Source organism: Dermochelys coriacea, chromosome 5, assembly GCF_009764565.3.
Source record: "Dermochelys coriacea isolate rDerCor1 chromosome 5, rDerCor1.pri.v4, whole genome shotgun sequence".
NCBI lineage: Eukaryota > Metazoa > Chordata > Testudines > Dermochelyidae > Dermochelys > Dermochelys coriacea.
Window position 1 is genome coordinate 30,674,867 of NC_050072.1, and position 12,705 is coordinate 30,687,571.

At 39.6% G+C, this 12,705-nt stretch overlaps 1 protein-coding gene across 2 annotated transcripts in view; it reads left to right on the top strand.

Annotated features, from left to right (window-relative positions):
- The first annotated feature begins 371 nt into the window (after positions 1 to 371).
- NIM1K (NIM1 serine/threonine protein kinase) overlaps positions 372 to 12,705 on the top strand; it is a 74,220-nt gene continuing 61,886 nt past the window's right edge. For both annotated transcript variants that reach the window (XM_043514480.1, XM_043514481.1), the window contains exon 1: positions 372 to 476. The gene's annotated coding sequence lies outside the window, so the exon portion shown is untranslated. The remainder of the gene's footprint in view (positions 477 to 12,705) is intronic.

Below are 12,705 nucleotides of genomic sequence, written 5' to 3' on the forward strand. Positions count from 1 at the left end.
ATTACCATGACTGCCGTGTTTCCCCTTGCCTGGAAGGCGCTGCCCGTGTAACGTCAAGGGAGCTAGCGGAGCTGTCCAAGGTTGTAGAGGAAAACAGCGGCTCGCGGGCTACTTGCATTGTCGTTTTTAAAGCACCTGTTCCTCCCCTCTGCCCTAAAAGAAAAGATGCCTCCCACCGCGGAGCGGCTGCAGAGGCGGCGGGGCTCCCCGCTCCCTGGGCAGCCCGGCTGCTGCGCGGTGCCCGCCCGGGCTCCGCTTCGCCCTGCCCCGCGCGCGCCGCCCGCAGCCTTCCCCCGGGGCGGCGGCCCTCGCAGCGAGCCCCGCCTTCCGCTGCCCCGGCGGCCCGCCCCAGGGCCCTGCCCCCTGCCGCCCGGAGCTCCGCCCTCCCTCGCAGCCCCTCGACCGCGCTGCTCCCCGGGGCTGCAATGACTGCCCCGCCTGGGGCCGCCCTGCCGCCGGGCACCCTCTCCCCGCAGGTAAGGCGGCCGGGAGCGGGGCAGCCGCCGCGCTCCATTACCTGAGGCGGGGAGGGGTGCTTGTGTAAATGGAGGGGCTGGATGTGTTTGGAGTAAGGGCAGCCGAGGCTGTGGGGAAGCTAAAGGGAGGCCTGGGGAGAGGTTGGGCTGTAGGAGGCGTAGAAGGTTGGGATGGGGATGGGGGGACTGAAGGGAGAGTTTCTGGTGCATCCTGCCAAACTCTCAGATGTATTTCAAACCGTCCATTGTTGTGGGCTAGCATATTGAGATGTAATTGGAAAAAAAGAAAAAAAAAAGGGGAAAAAAAAAAAAGCTTGCTGCCCTGAGGATGCCCAGATATCCCAATATTAGGGGCTTTGTCCTATAATAGGCAGCTATACCCCAGAAAAACTGCATGTCCTGGTTTTTCACGCTTGCTGTCCGGTCACCCTAGCTGCCCTTACGGTTTTTGGGTTTTGGTCGTTGCCTCTACCATCCCTGGCTGCAGCTTGTTCCACAGCCTGTATACCAAGCCAAGCATTCCTAGTGTTTGTGGGGTCAGAGGGAGACAAGGTAACGTCTTTCATTGGACCAGTTTCTGTTGGTGAGAGAGACAAGCTTTCAAGCATACGCAGAGCTCTTCTTCAGGTCATTTGTGAAGTCATGTTTTGCCTACAGAAAAGTTAAAGGAGACTGTTGGCCTGATGTTGCGCTAGTTCTACAAAGCATTTTTGAGACATTTATTCATCTGCAGGCTAGGGCCCACTTGCTCTGGTGGACTGTGGCAGCTGCTTTGCACTGTCCCTCCAGTACAAAGCAGCCTGAAGCTGGCAGAGCCAGCCCAGGTGGGAGGGTGGAATATCTCCCCAGCACAGGGGGAATTCTCTGATGGCATAGAGCTGGCATAGTTGCTGCCGTCCTGTCCTCCTTCCCTGATGCTGACATCAAGGGCATGATCAAGGTTTTCTTACTTCCCACCAACTCCCTGCTGCAGTATGGGATCCATAGAGTAGTTATGGACTCTCCCAAATGATGATAAAGGGTTTGAACTAGCACACAGACAGTCTAGTACTGGCGGAGCACAAAGGTCACCTTTTGCATGCCCTCCTCCTGAGCTGAGCTGAGCTGTGTGTCCCTCAGACATAGTTGAGGATCTGAGCCTAAAAATGTATCAAAGAAGAAAGGTGTGTTTATGTTGTAACAGGGGATGACTGCAATCATTATAGTTAGAGTTATTTAATAGTTTTCATTCTAAATCTCTGTCTTCACCTTTCACATCTCTGTAAATTCAGCATTTTGGGCTGAAATATCAGGGCATCACCTCTGCCCCCCATTGATTTTCTGTGCAAAATATTTGAGCAAAAACAGTTCAGCTGTATTTGAAAATGAGAATGAAAATACTACTTTCCTCATTATTAAAATGGAACAGTACTACATTTGGAACCTGAACCTGAAATGTGACATGCAAATAGACCCACTTGAGGAGAAATGCCTTTGAGTGCTCCTGTGAAATTTGGTTTTAATCAAAAATTGTTTTTTCATGTGACTGAGTTAAAACCCTTTTAAGATCGCATTCTGCTCAGGAACGTGTTGGCTGTTTCTTGTTTGTTGGCTTTTCCTTTGCTAATCTTGTAAAATGAACATTTGAGGAAGCAGGCTGTGTGTTCTGCATGGCTAATTTAGCTGCCTATTGAAAAGAATATTAAATCTGTACATAAACTAAGCAAGGAGCTCCACATTATCCCTTTCTCCAGCTCCCTGTGCAATGCCTTGCTAAAGTGCACTATAAGGGAGTGAGCTGCTGTGGTCCCTCGCAGCTTTCCCCCTGCAGTAGGATCCTGTCAACAGGACTTGGAATTCCGCTGGACTGGCACTTTCTTGCAAGAGCTTCCCCATTCCCACAGTCTCCTCGTTATATCTCACCATAGGGAGAGTTCCTGTGGCATTGGCAAGGTGAGAATTGATTGGGCTTCTGAGCACCTTATAAGGGGCACTGGATGAATCCTTGCTCTGCCATACCTTAAGGTTTCTCCATCTGACAAAGGCATAAGGTTCCTTTAATATGCAAGAGAGGGGCTCTCCCGAGCTGTATGGGACAGACTGTTTCAGCAGGCTGCTGCTAACTTGTTTCAGATTGTGGATTTTACTCACATTATTGTCAGTTTTCACTGACCCAATAGAGCTAGTCAGTTTTGAAAATCCTGGCCACAATACATGAGTGCTTATGAAAATATTAATGTAAATAACATAGAAACAAGAGAAAGTATCTTACACAAGGTTTAAGTCAATACTGACATAGAGCAGGATTATGAGAATGAAGCTAATGAAAGAAGAATGAAAAGCAATTGCAAGATAATATTTGTGAGAATCTACAATTGGAGGGAAAGTGGCAATATATATGGTATGTGATTGATTTAATTAAAGGTTATACTGTAATGCATACAAGGGGGCAGTGAATTTAGAGTGCTTAATTGTGAAGCTTTAATGGTCTAACATAATTTTTTTTGTATGTAATAGCAATCCTTCCCCCTACGTTTCTATTTTAATTTTCTTAGTCATGTAAAATAACTTAGGGGGTGAACCAAAGCTCCTTGAAACGATTGGAAAGATTCCCATTCACTTCAATAGGCATTGGATCTACTTCCTTTTGTCTGTACATCTGGAGACTCTTGACAATGGAAGTACTTTGTTGTTTTTGTAGGTTTTTTTTTTTTTTTTGGTGGTGTTATGAAAAAAAGAAAGATCTGGAATAAAACCTTTTTTCTAAAGGGAACCTAACAATTTTATGTCAAATAACTAATGACTAATACCTTACTCCAGAAGTAATACTGCTGATTAAATGGAGCTACTTTATGCAATAAGGTGGCAGTCTAGTTCCCAGATTTTTCTTTCACAACTCTGAGGTTGTGTCATGAATTCGCCTTGTTAGGCAGAGCAGGATTAAAAGTAAATATTGTCTAAAACAAACTGACAAAAATATCTTTCCCTTTGCTGTATGCCAACCTGAGTTTTAAAAAACCTGCTGCAAAGAATCTGGCTATGAGGACTTAAAAAAATCTGTACAATATATTCCCACATGCTGTGCTTAACTCTAGAATCCAGTACTATAATCTATAATAAGCACATTTCTAGTTTCCTCAGTTTTCATCTACAATCTGAGTATTTTGGGGTAGCATTCCTTTGTCTTTTATAGAAATACTGATCTTTGGCCCCTGTAAACCAGATAAAATGATTGTTCCCCTGACAAGATTTGCCTCTTCTGTTTCTACAAGGTGACTGGTATATACATTTCCTTTGTATTACAGTACATATCATAATGAAATATTTCTACATTATCCATTTGCATTCATATTTATCCATTTATAATGGTTATACTGTCTCTGCTTGAGTCTTTATCCAGCACTTCAATTCCCTTCCTGCTTTCTTGCCCCTGACACTTTCTGAGTTACAGAACAATTTACTAGACTGGCCAATTGCATTCAGAGCATCGCTTCATTTGCAATTGTCATTCTGAAGAGACATCTAGGCAGCTTTCTTTGATTGTGGCTTGTACCTTGCTTTTACTGCTGTTCATATGGAGAAAAAGAAAGTGCATCCCAATTTCTTCAAGCTATCTTTGATGTAATATTCCAGAGAGTTGACAGAAATTCAGGATTTGTCATGCAAGTACAGTGTTCTGACGTTTGGAAAAAAAAACTGCTATTAAAAATGAAAATAAAGGGACAATGTCAAGATGGTGTATATTAAAAATATTTCTTAAACCACTGCATATTATTAAAAACTGACATTTTTTTTTAAATTGAAATGATTCTCCCCTCACTTTTGCTGCTTGTAAATCAGAAGTAACTGCACTGAAGTTAATCAAGTTATATTGGCATAAAAATGGTGTAAATGAGGCAGAATAGGGCCCCCAGTTTATGCATTTAGGCCCCAAGCCATCAAAGTACCTATGCACATGCTCAGCTTTAATGATGTGAGTAGTTCCATATATGTTAATGGAACTAACAACACGCTTAAAGTTAAGCACATGGTTAAATGCTATGCTGGATTGGGGCATTATTAATATTTTATATAGTTTAATTGGTGTATATGGCAGCATCTGATAAGTGCAGTTATTTACAAGAAAATAACAAATCCCTGCCCCAAGAAATTTAAAATCTAAGGCTCTGATCCTGCCCCAAGAAATTTAAAATCTAAGGCTCTGATCCTGCAAAGACATACACATAAGTTTAACTTTACACACTATGAGTAGACTCATTGAAGTTGCTTGCCTCTGTGTGTGTGTGTGTGTGTGTGTGTGTGTGTGTGTGTGTGTGTGTGTTTAATTTAATTTTCCCCAGGGTAAGTAAGAGGGAAGATACAAGAGGGTACAATATTATATTAATACTATACATTGAATACATACAAAGAATATAATTTTGTAACAACAAACATTATTCAATCAAATAAAATTTACTTTTAGTCATACATACAGACATCCTCTCACACTTCCTATCAGTTCTGATTCAATGGCACACTTCCAAAAAGTAAGACCTGGTTTCTTGATTTTTTTTTTTAAATATTTTTTCACTTTTCTTAAATGATTTATTTATTCTTAAATAATTTATCGTCTAACATTTTCTGAGATTCAGAACAGTTTCAGAGACTGATCAATCCAACTGCTAAAGTTGGGAGAGAGTAAGTTTCCACTGTTTATTTACCCTGACATTTGTAAATATTATGGTCCAAACTCTGGTAGCTTTTCTCCCATTGAGAGTTCTTCAGCAAGGACTACTTTATTTAAAAATAGTCCCACTGACTTCAAGCAACACACATGAGGATGCCAGTCAGTGAGACTATTTGGGGAATACTCATTGTAAGGATATCAGAAAATGGGCTTATATAAAAAAGGTTTCATGAAGGCTGCTATTTCTAGATTTTTATGTACTAGTTTAGGTATTGTGACTTTGGAATTTTGTTGTATCATGTTTAAAAACTGCAGAAGTGATCTGCTGCTAGGTTAGTTTAAAGTTTTCTTTAAATTATAAGATCTTTGGGGCAGGGACTATATTTTTGTTATGTGTTTGTACAGCACCTAGAACAATGAGGCCCTGATCCATGATTTGGACCTCAGCATGCTACTGCAGTGCAAATAAATAATTATGATAAACTATGTTAAAGGCAGTTAATTTACACCAGGCATGAATTCACCCCACTTAATGTGATAGCATCACAAGAAACTGATGTATAGCCTTTTGCTTCCTAGGTCAGGTTTTCCTGTGGGCCCTATCCACACTATTGCAGAGTTTTTTGGACTCTAAAATAACGTGTCCTCTTGAACAAGTATGTCAGCATTTCCCATTACACAACGTGATGTAAGGCCTAGGCATAGCCAGATGTAACATGTCATCCCGGGTGAAGTGCTGAGCCTGCAGGAAATAAAAACAAAACAGTGGATTATTCTGAGCTATATTTTAAAAATGCTTGTTTTTCATTGGAGCAAATATGAACAAGAGCTTATAAATTGTAGCCATACTAATAGGGGAGAGTCCCAAACAGCTGGGAACAGCACACACAGCATCTGCATGGACAGCCTTGGCCTCTAGAAGATTACTGAGATTCAAAAATTTGGGGAATTTCCCCCCCCCCCCTTTTGCATTTTTAGAGGGGACCTAAACCATACCCCTGGTACTTGCCTCTAACAATGGAATGATCTTGAAGAAATTCTATGGGGAGAAACCTACTATTTCTCATTCCCTATGTGGGTTTTCAGTGTGTAGGACCAGAATATTTCTTAGTGCTTTATTATTTCAAAGCACTGTACAATTATTAATGAATTCAATTCCTCGACACCCATGTGAAGTAGGTAAATATTTATTATCCTGTACAAATGTGATAACTGAGGCACAGACATATTAAATTATTAAAGCTCTACAGGGAGTCAGTGGTGGAACTGGGATAGAACCTGGCATCCTGACGCCCTTCCTATGGCCTATGAACAAAACCATCCTTACCTTCAGTGAAGCCAGGTTATTGGAAGAATTAGAACTCCACTCTCTAGTTCTCTGAGTGGAAAATAGATACCCCATCCCCTTGTTTGAATAAGCAAGGTGCACCTCTTTCCTCATCATTTATGTTAGGAGTACTGTATTATTTCTAGGGCTGTCAATCACAATTAACTCAAATGATTAATGCAAAACTAATTAGCTAGATTAAAAAAAGTCATTTTTAATGACAGTTTTAATCACACTGTTTAAGTGGTAATAGAATACCCATTTAAATTTATTATAAATATTTTGGCTATTTTTCTACATTTTCAAACATTTATTTTAAGTACAACACAGAATACAAAGTGTACAGTGCTCACTTCATATTATTTCTGATTACAAATATTTGCACTGTAAAAAAGATAAAAGAATAGTATTTTTCAATTCACCTCAGACAAATAATGTAGTGCAATCTCTTGTATCGTGAAATTGCAGCTTACAAATGTAGAATTATTATTATTATTTATTACAAAGCTGCACTTAGAAACAAAACAGTGTAAATCTCTAGAGCCTACAAGTCCACTCAGTCCTACTTCTTGTTCAACCCAAGTGCTAAGACAAACAAGTTTGTTTACATCTGCAGAAGATAGTGCTGCCTGCTTCTTATTGACAATGTCACCTGAAAGTGAGAACAGGCATTCACATGACACTGTTGTAGCCGGTGTTGCAAAGTATTTACTTGCCAGATATGCTAAACTTTTGTATGCCCCTTGATGCTTCGACTTGTAAGCTCTAAAGTTTTACATTGTTTTGTTTTTGAGTGCAGTTATGTTAAAAAAAATTCTACATTTGTAAATTGCACTTTCACGATAAAGAGATTGCACTACAGTACTTGTATGACGTGAATTGAAAAATCCTATTTGTTGATCTTTTTTCAGTGCAAATATTTGTAATCTGAAATAATAATATAAAGTGAGCACTGAACACTTTGTGTTCTGTGTTGTAACTGAAATCAATACATTTGAAAATGTAGAAAAACATCCAAAATATTTATAATAAACAATAAAAGAATAGCAATTTAAATTTGAGTGTGATTAAAAACTGCGAATAATCACAAATTTTTTTAATCTTGTGATTAATTGCAATTATTTTTAACCGTTTTATGGCTCTATAATTTGTTACTAGTTATTTGATTAGATTTATAAAATGATAAGATCCTGTCTGAATGCTCTATTTCAAAATAGGAATAATCTCATGGAAGTGAATTATAAATATACATTTCAAATAATAACCAAAGATCTCTCTCTCCTTCCAGTTTTGATCTTCTCACTGATTGTTAATTGCAATACATTTGCAAGTACTTTGCTATTTATTAAGATGTAAAGGGAACTACAGATTATACCTATCTAGATATCTGAAATAAAATCATCCTAAATATGTCAGTGCTGGTGATAAATCCTGTTAATGCTACATGGAGACAGATCTGTTGAGAGAGGATTAGCAGGATACATTTTCTATTGGTTGTCGTGACGACCATGACTCCATGCAGCTGTAAAGCAGCATGTTAATCCATGCAGGTTAATCTAGTTTCAAGATTAGCTCATCAATATCAAGCCACTAAATAACAGGGGGGTTAAATGCCTTTTATTCTTTTTCTTAAAAAAAACCAAAACAAACAAACCCAAAACCTGTACAGATAACAAATAAATTTTATGATCCAGGAAAGTATTTACACATTGAATTAATTTGTTGATACAAATTATTATTATATTATTATTATTATTATTAATTACAGCAGTAACCAAAATGTGCTAGGTATTGTACATATATATATATATTCCTCCCCACCCCCAAGGAGTCCAGGGATTGGGATATGGATACAATCTACTAGCAACATGGTGAGAGAAATGATGACTGGTTTATGTCTTCTTATTACCTTGGTTGCCTGTTGTTTGTTTTGTTCAGTTATTAGATTTTTCATAAATGAATGTCTGGCTCATTTCTTATAGATGTCATGGCAGAAGTGGATGTTGAAAAACGATTTGATATCCTGATACAGCACAGCACATAAGCAAATGCTTAACTTTAAATTTGTGAACAGTTTACTTCAATGGGACTACTCACATGCATAAAAGTAAGCATATATTTAAGTGCTTATTCAAGGATGGAATGAGGAATGGCCTGGTGTATAAGCTCCAGAAGAGTGTTCTGTTCATAATGTTAGTGGAGAAAAGGGGGTGGCAGGCAACATAACAAATATGGTCTAATCAATAGGCTGGAGCAGAGTTATGCAGCACCCGGAAGGCCAGGACAAAAAACTTCAAGTAAAGTGGCTCAATTTGTATGATGAAAATTGAAAATTAAGCACTTTGTTTCCATGTGAAGCAAAAGAAAATAAGAGTGTGAGAAAAGGTTCTTAGACTAATTAGTCTGCTGGTTTGGGAAAGTTGCAGACTTTGGCAATGTTAGAACAGCCATCTAGGAATCTAGATTCTTGGGTTTATTCCTGTCTCAGTCGCTGGCCTGCTTTTTATCCTTGGACACATCACTTAGGCCATATCTACGTTACAGGTGCTACAGCGGCACAGCTCTGGCAGTGTACCTATTCCACTATAGCACGGTATTGTAAAGGCACACTACAGCGACGGAAGGGATTTTCCCATTTCTGTAGTAACTCCACCTCACCTAGTGACGATAAGTAGGATGGCTGAAGCATTCTTCAATTGACCTAGCCGTGTCTACATTGGGGGTTCAGGGTCTTTATCTGTGGTGCTCAGGGGGTGTGGATTTTTCACACCGCTGAGCATGGTACCTATGTCAAGCTGAGTTTTTAAGCGTAGACCAGGCCTTAGTAGCTCAATTTCCCCATATGTGAAGTGGGTGTATTACTGTACCTCACAGGAGCGTTTTAAGACTTTATTAATGTTTACAAAGCTCTTTGCAATTCTTTGGTATAAAAGACCCTGCAGATATGTACATTTATTAATTATTATTATTATTACTATTATTTTATTAGTTAATAGCCTAATATAATAATGGCACTACTTAAAAATGATCTGAGCTATCAGCATGGTCTTGACTATAATCATAACAGTTGGATACAACAAGCATTAATCATTTAGGTTAAATACAACTTAATTTTCTGAAATGTAGGCTATGTATGAGTTTTTCATAAAACATAAAAAAGTTTGAAGTTTTTATAACAGTGCTATTCTGTTATTCAAATCATTCAAGTCAATGATTGCTGATTTTTAAAAAAAAAAATTTTAAATGTTTATCATGGAAAAGTAAGAAAGTTTGTCATCCAGAAAATGAATTAGAAAATTCAGTTGTCCTCGGAGGCGCAATTATAAAAAATTTCAAATGAAATTCATTAATTAAACTATAAAGTATGGGTATTTTAGTCCTGCTTCCAGCTTCATGAAGAAGAGGAAAACAAGGGCCCAGATTTTATGTGGCAAAATGGCCACTTTATGCCATCTCATTGGTGTAAAGAAGCCATAAGGGACCCCCACAGATTACACTCATTATAGCCATAGGGCAGTTCTCCATACAGTGTAGAGCTGGCATAACAACTCTATGCCAGCCCTTCCCCAGTGCTGCTCTAAATTGTCCAACTGGTAACTGCCCTCTATGGCCTGTTCTGCCAGCAAAGAAAAGGTGGATCATACTGCATTCCAGTCATACTACCTTCAGCCCCCTTCTACACTGGCGGTGGGGGACAGCGTAGAGCCACTGTGCTAGCTGTATGCTATATTGAGAACCACCCTTCGATGGAGGGATTCTACAAGGACCATTTAAGCCCTCCCATTATGGCCCCTTTATATGGTGGAGTGTCTGTTTTGCCATATTGAAACTGAGCCCTTGTTTTCCTGTCTTCAGACAAAACATTTCATTTCACTGAAGTAAAGGTTGAAAGTATTGTCAGTCCAGGAGATGCAAAAGTAGGAACAGAGCACTGCAGAATTTAGAACAAGGTCCCTGCTTGAAAGGGACAACTCACTGTGGATAAGGGTGGCACAACTGTGTCCATGGGGTGTAGATCATTTTGCAACATCAATTAAATTAATTGTTACCTTTTTTGACCCAAGTAGGTCTTCTGGGTTGGTACTGTTAGGTGAAGAAATTGATGATGGAGTCAAGTATTTCTTTGGTACAATCCTGTTTATTTACAAAGCATGTACAAAGTCCTGTTTCCCTGAACAAATCAAATGGCAGGAGACTGTTTCTTTGCTCACACTTTCAAGCCTCCCAAACCAGCACTCTACCCAAAACTCTCTTTCTCTCTTAGCTTCTTCTCAGGTTCATGGTGCAAGTGGTTCTCCAGGGCTTCCTTGCTTTCTTCTCTGTGTGCTTCTGTGGTGTTTCTGCTGCTTTTGTCCACACGCATCCAGCCACTCTGCCTTTGCATTCAGCCCCCAGTGAAACCCCTTTGCCTGCGTAGCTGAGATTCTTCACCACCCTTGCACGTGGCCTGTATTTTGTGAGAGGGCTCCCATTATCTCAACTGTCTGTTTCATAAAGAAGTTTAATTGTATTTTTACATTTATCCTGAATGACAAGTGGTTGTCACACACCCCAGCTTCAGCAAGGTTTCACCCAACCCGCAGCATAGGAACATAAGAATGGCTATGTTGGATCAGACCAAAGGTCCATCTAGGCCAGTATTCTGTCTTCTGACAGTGGCCAATGCCAGGTGCCCCAGAGGGATTGAACAGGACACGTAATCATCAACTGATCCATCCCCTGTCACTCATTCCCAGCTTCTGGCAAACAGGGTAGGGACTCCATCGCTGCCATCCTGGCTAATAGCCATTGATGGACACAGGAATATATTTCTGAAGGCACATAACTTAAAGCCATAGAGTGAAATGGGAGTTTTGCCCATGTCCTCAATAGGGCCAGGATTTCACCGATAATTTATTTTTTGCCAATGGAGCAAGGCTCAATGTTTTATTTTTTAATGGTTCATAATCCAAAGGTATTGTGGAGTCATTTTACATACAGTACAGGTCACGCTATATTCCTCTTTATTGTTTCAGGCATGTTAGCGTAGAATTTCTTAATTTTCCATCAGTTTTACTTGAACAGAATTGATGCTCAATGCATATTTCAATGATAGGTTTGATCTCTTATAAGGTACCTCCTCTGTTAAGTGACTGTGATGTGCTGGGTCAGTGTAGTGGCCAGCCCCTGTGCTTGTGTGCTAGCTGGAAATCCTGCCCTGATGCTGTACTCTTCTCCCTCCATCCCTTCTCCATAACAGGGTAAGATTTAATCCTAGGACTCTTATATTTTTGTTATAATTAAAGCAAATGTAACTTAAAGGGGCAATCATATTACTACTTACATCTCTTTCCAGTTGCTGTAGGTTATTAAAATTTCATGGCCTTAGGGCCCAGTTTTGTGATTGTCTGTTTATTGCTTCAGGGTATCACTCTTTGGAGAGAGCTCTGCATGCCTAATTGCTTAAAGAGCAGGTAATTTGGGCAATAGTTTTCTTTCCTTCAAGGCACTATATTTATTAATGATTTAATCCATTTCTGCATATCTATTCTGCCATGAGTGCAGGGGACTGGACTAAATGACCTGTCGAGGTCCCTTCCAGTTCTATGATTCTATTGCTAATAAATTAATCATGTTAATATTATATAAATGCATGTGCACAGACACCATATTTGTTTCTTTTATGTTTTGTGTTTATGACATTTTAAAATATACTAAACACAATCCAGGGTCTAGTAATCTAGAACAAGTTTACCCCCACCACACCCTCACTCCTCAAAAAAAGTAATAATGAGAAGATGCAACTATCCATTGCTTAATGACTTCAGTGTGCAGAGATAGGAATTCAAGAAAGAAAATGTTTACCTTTTAGAACAGGGAGCAAGGGGTGGAAGGGAGAGGGCTTGTCTACATTGAGTTTATTCTGGGCCTATTTTATACTCTTCAGTAATGCATATAGCCTGGTTGGATAGACAGCTGTTCTTCAGTACCAATGGGCAAGTACCTCTGCAATATGTTCTCTCAGGAAGCATGGAGTTAAGATGAGTCAGGCAGTAAATCTCTTGAGTGTTAGTAATTACTCTCTCAACTGTGTATCAGAATTGACCTTTTTGCTGCTTAAACATGCTAAAGACATAGGGTTATGGCAATTTCATCATGGTTATGGGAATTTTCCAGTGTTTCTTTCACTGTGATACACTTCATTCGAATGCCCAGACTTCGCAGCGCTAAAGGTCATACTGGCAAGTTGCCAGGAATCCAAAGTTTGCGGCTGATTT